A 6,004-nucleotide genomic window follows, 5' to 3' on the forward strand; every position below is an offset into this window, starting at 1 on the left:
TCCACCCCCTCTTCCTCTCTTTTGTAATTCCTTCTCTCTCTGCTGGCTCTCAAATCACTTTTGGCTACCTGTCCCTTCCTCTTCTCACCCCTCGCCAAAGCCTTTTAAAAAGGCATCACTTTCTTTTCTATCCTTGACATTTCAATGGACCAGACAAGGCCACACTTAGTTGGTCTGTAGCACCCCATTAATCCAGGAAACCTTGTGATCCCAATTGGGGGAGGTTTTGGCTGCAGGTTGCAAGTTTCACACTTTGAATCTACAGGGCAACAGGGGCCGGGGTGAGCATCATGCATGCAGGGTTCCGGTTCATCGTCCAAGGTAAAAATAGTCTGGTATGATGCTGCAGGAGGATGTGGATGTGTAGATGCAGTGTGATGTTGGAGGGGTGCAGTGTAGAGGCATTATGTGGTTGGAGTGGTGGTGTTGATGGCATCGGTTCCCTGGAAAGAAAGTCCCTCTTCTCTGTTTCTTCTCAAGGTCCCTCCATTGATAACTACAGGAAATTCTCATTGACCTTCAGAGGGCTGAGGGTTGGGGGGGGGGGGGGGTTTATAATATGGGGCATTTAATGCTGATTAAAAGTCATCTGCTGATGCTGTAATTCAGAGAGATTCTGGAAGAAAACTAAAATGGACCTGACTTCTTATCTATTATGTTAATAGAATGCTTATGGGACAAAAATGTCTCCCAAATGATGTAGTCCATCACAAAAACTCAAAAAGCCTGTAAAGACCAAACTTTGCTGTGAAAACACTTTAAAACTGTTAATTTGTTTAAACTCAAAACCGACACACTTCTGAAAATCGTACTGTGATTGATTTTGGATACACATGGTAAGCTTCTTTTAAATTGATTGCATGCTTTGGTTTTTCCTCAACCCCCCCCCCCCCCCCCCCCCCCCCCATTTGCTTTGAATAAAAGTCTCTGCTGAATGAAAAATAACCTTTCTGCCTACTTGCCTCTGGGCAGGCATGATGCAGCAGGCGCTGGTAAATGCTAGCCACCCTGCTTCAGCAGCAGCCAGACATGCTTTGCCTTGTCGCCTAGTGGGCCAGGACCTGTCATCCACATGTGCACCAGGACCCCTGCGGCCTGGCCATCTGGTGTCTGTGGCAACGCACGGGCCAGGAAACATTGTAAACTGAAGAGACAAACACACACACGAGAAAAGTGGAAAAAAGCAGAGGTTTGCCATTAGTCTCTACATGGCTGTTTAATTCCTCCCAACCATAATGCCCCCTTCCTCCTAACAGAGAGATGGAAGCCAGATTGGATGCACCCATTTCAGGATCTCCAATTACAGAATATTGAAAACCCTCTGGATGACTGTTTTAGTCCTTTTTGTGGTGTGCGATGATAAAACAGAGCTATTATATATATATATATATATATATATATATATATATATATATATATATATATATATATATATATCAGTCAATGATGGGTGTCACAAATCTGGCTGTGTGTGCCAAGAGAGTGTGAAAGAAGACCAGAGAAAGTTCGGGCCATTAGCGATGCACATGGACAGTCAAGGCCACAGCGACCACTTCTACCCACGTCCTAAGATCATCACCCTGTCACCGAGACATCAGTGATGTGGTGCGTCTGATACTGAGTGTGTGCAGTGACTGTATCGCCTCTGTTTATGCCCGTGTTGTCCCTCCAAGCCCTGGCAGCCCGTTTAGTTGATCCTGTAGTCCTCTGCTTCCCCCTGGTGGGAGAACTATGGATATTCGGCTTTATTCTTTCTTTCTTTATTATTCTCTACAAATTTCGGGACCCTACTCCTTTAACAATTATTTACCTAGAGACTCCATTCCAATGTTAACATGTTCATAATAGCTTGGAATTGTACACTACTATTCAAATGTTTAAAATAGCCTACATATATATATTTTTTAATATTCTACTTTAAAAATATTATTTTTAAAATGGAAGTCAATGGGAGGACAAGCGAAGCCGTCCGCCTATTCTGACACTTCAACTCTGACACTTCAACTACTTCAGACTACGCAACTTGGTAAATTCTGAACATTAACGAAAGTATTTAAAATAATCACCTTTTACCCAGTACTAGACATTTTCCAGTTCGTTTATAGCTCTATTAACTTAAAAATGGTCCAATAGTACACACATAACATTGCCTCCTCTCTTGATGAATCTAGATTCTTGCATATGAAATAAATCAAATTGTACCTACCAGTAGTGTACAGCTCATTATTGATGGCAGCGTGAGATGCTTCAACTACTCCTTTGAAGTTTGTTTTGGGGGCAGACGTATATAAGTCTTCATTAAGTGGCTGCTGTCTGTTTGTCTGCTTCATCTTATTGCTGCTGTGACAGTGTAATATTGATCTTAATCTGCTTATGGCAGCTGACATGAGAATCTACTATGCACTTTTATGGTTTTGGTTTAAATTTAAATATCAGGTTAGATTGTTGAAGCAAACAGACCCAAAAAACATACCTTTTGGCATGGGAATCCGTGGCTGCAGTCTGGAATGTTTAATGAATAGCCCTGTATACGAAAAAACGAATCATGAGGAAAATAGCCACGAATCCATTAATCTGTCATTCCAATTATGTATTTAAGCCGTTGAAAATAACATGATATCGCTGACCAAAAACATTTGTGCATTTTGAGTCCCTGTGTGTCGTTAAGCAGCAGATCTAATTTTCACTAGGCGTACTTCGCACGCAATTTTTGTGAGCACCACAGTGAGTGATAGTGAGTGTGATAGAGAGAGAGAGAGAGAGAGAGAGAGAGAGAGAGAGAGAGAGAGAGAGAGAGAGAGAGAGAGAGAGAGAGAGAGAGAGAGCAACCCAGTCTCTTCTATATGCGTACAGATCGCAGTTTTACAATTTCAAAATGCGTGCAGTACATACGCCATATGCCAATTTCGCGTGCATGATACTCAAAACCCAGCATTAACTTCTGTGGAGGGCAGATGCGTCCACATACCACGCATCACTTTATACCCATACCGACGTCACAAGCGAGGCATGCTGCGTTCCATTGTACTCAGAACTCGGGAATTTCCGTCTTCCGATAAGGAAAAGTGCAATAAAATGGTTGTTAAAGTCGGAAATTCGGTCAACACTTGACTTCACTGAGGTGTCGCACAGTACGTCACAGCCCAACCCAGTCGCCAAAAGCATACATTGACAGTGTACGTTTTCGTGAACACTGGATTACGTCGCATTTCAACGTAAAATAGCGTGTTATACCTACAGTATCTTCCCTTCAATAAATGCTATGGCAGAATAAAGAATAAATGAATGCATTATCATTGAACTCGAACATGTCTTTTTACAGTTTAGAGTGGTGGAGGGATAACGTATTGTGGCGAGCAGCACGGGAAGGACGAGATGAGAGCCCAGGTTAAGCGGTTACGCAACTCTCGTGCCCCATACACCGCACGACTAGGAGAGTTGCCTTTATTGAACGACCCACAACAGAAACACGGCACAGCTCACCAACACACACAACACTATCACTAATGGTCCCGAGCGATCACACTACACACAATTAACACACAACCAATAAAAACCCCAAAGCCGTTAACCCCACTCAACCGAACAACAAAACAAGTTGACGAAAGCCGCTTTTGTCAAGTTACAACCCCAATTCCCAGGATCCCCTGCGCGACCCCGGAGGAGTCGCCACAGTATATTGGTCAACCCGGAAGTGAGCGTCGCCCTGGACTCCCTTGACAACAATCCAACGGGTTTTTCCATTGGATTTTGGATTATTGCAGAAAATTTAGCATTTTTGAAGCACCTCCTCAAAAACTGAAAATAAAAAAGTAAATAGAAATAACCGTGCTCCAAAGAACGAAATGTAAACCAATGCATTCTAAATGGGAGTGTTTCTCCGATTTTTCCATGCTACACAGAACGAAATGTAAACCCATGCAAATAAAGGCTCCATGGTCATAATAATTTAAATATAATTAAATTAAAGCGTGTAACGAGGAAATCAGACGATCTACTTGTGGGCCAGCAGAGGCTGAATTTTAACCGAATTCGGCCCATAACCTTGTTTTTTTACATTGTTTTTATATTATGAATAGTTTAATATTTTCTGGTATACCTGAACCACACTTACAAATTGGTGGAAGTGGATTTTCAACGGTCAATTAGGCTACAGATCTTGTTATAACGATAATTGAATAAAAGCTACATGGTCTAAATATTAGAGGCTAACTAAATAATTGTATATTTATATATAATATCTATATTTATATATATATTAATATTAAATTAATTCAATATTAAACCAATGCATTTCAATCGAGAGATTTTTTTCGACTTCAGAAATTGGGGGCGGGCTGCGCAGTGCACGCTCTAGCGTCATCTTGTTATAACGATAATTGAGCCCATGGAGAACGAAGGACCCTGCCTTATGGGAGCGCAGCGCCCCATGTGGCCACGACCGGAAAGGCCGGAGAACCAGCAGCTGCCCACCGCCCCCTGGTGGCAAGGACAGCGGTTAGGCTGCCTAAGTACTCCGGGGTAACGCAGCTGGAGCCATACCTGGCCCAGTTCCGGCTTGCAGAGTGGCACAACGGCTGGGGTGCCGAGGAGGCGGTTGTCCACCTTGCTCAGGCGTTGGAGGGGACGGCAGCACTTGCTGGCTTCTCACCGCCGCAATGAGCAGGAGAGCCTGGGGGTCTACGCCGCTGACGTCCAGCTCTTGACCCGACGCAGCTACCCGGAATTCTCCGCGGCTGCACGGGAGGCCCTGGCGCTCCACGCCTTCCTGCGGGGTTTGTGTGGCGACTCCTCCGGGGTCGCGCAGGGGATCCTGGGAATTGGGGCTGTCAGTTGACAAAAGGGTTTTTTGGTCAACTTGTTTTGTTCTTCGGTTAAGTGGGGTTAACGTGTGTGTTAACGTGTCGTGTGATCGGGACCATTAGTGAGAGTGTTGTGTGTGTTGGTCAGGTGTGCCGTGTTTCTGTTACGTTCGGGGGTCGTTCAATAAAGGCAACTCTCGGAGTCGTGCGGTGTATGGGGCACGAGAGTTGCGTAGCCGCTTAACCTGGGCTCCCGTCCCGTCCCGTCTCGTCCTTCCAGTGCTGCTCGCCACAATACGTTATCCCTCCACTACTCTAAACTGTAAAAACACATGTTCAAGTTGAATGATAATGCATTCATTTATTCTTTATTCTGCCATAGCATTTATTGAAGGGGAGATACTGTAGGTATAACACGCTATTTTACGTTGAAATGCGACGTAATCCAGTGTTCACGAAAACGTACACTGTCAATGTATGCTTTTGGCGACTGGGTTGGGCTGTGACGTACTTTGCGTCACCTCAGTGAAGTCAAGTGTTGACCGAATTTCCGACTTTAACAACCATTTTATTGCACTTTTCCTTATCGGAAGACGGAAATTCCCGAGTTCTGAGTACAATGGAACGCAGCATGCCTCGCTGGTGACGTCGGTATGGGTATAAAGTGATGCGTGGTATGTGGACGCATCTGCCCTCCACAGAAGTTAATGCTGGGTTTTGAGTATCATGCACGCGAAATTGGCATATGGCGTATGTACTGCACGCATTTTGAAATTGTAAAACCGTGCGATCTGTACGTATATGAGAGAGAGAGAGAGAGAGAGAGAGAGAGAGAGAGAGACTCTGAACGTGCATTTATCAAAGCAAAGTTTTTAATGAGCAAAGTAATCTATCGTTAATCAAACCGCAAGTATGCTCTGGGTCCTCTGTGTGTCATTAAGAAAAAATACTTCACACTACTTGGAGCGCTAACATTTGTGTGAGACCAAATACAAGGGTATGATCCAACAAGCATGTTGGAGAATTATGTATGACAACAGGGGGCAGTATTTCATCTTGTAAAACCACTGTTGATGCAACAACTCCAAAGTTCCTAACTGACTCCCAACAGCCCCGTTGGAGTGGCGCCAGAGAGGGGTTCGGCATGTTTGGAAAGATAAGAAATGGAGCAGGCTGGAGCAGGCTACTCTTCCACCACTGTT

This window comes from Pollachius pollachius, assembly GCF_949987615.1.
Source record: "Pollachius pollachius genome assembly, chromosome: 2".
NCBI classification, from domain to species: domain Eukaryota; kingdom Metazoa; phylum Chordata; class Actinopteri; order Gadiformes; family Gadidae; genus Pollachius; species Pollachius pollachius.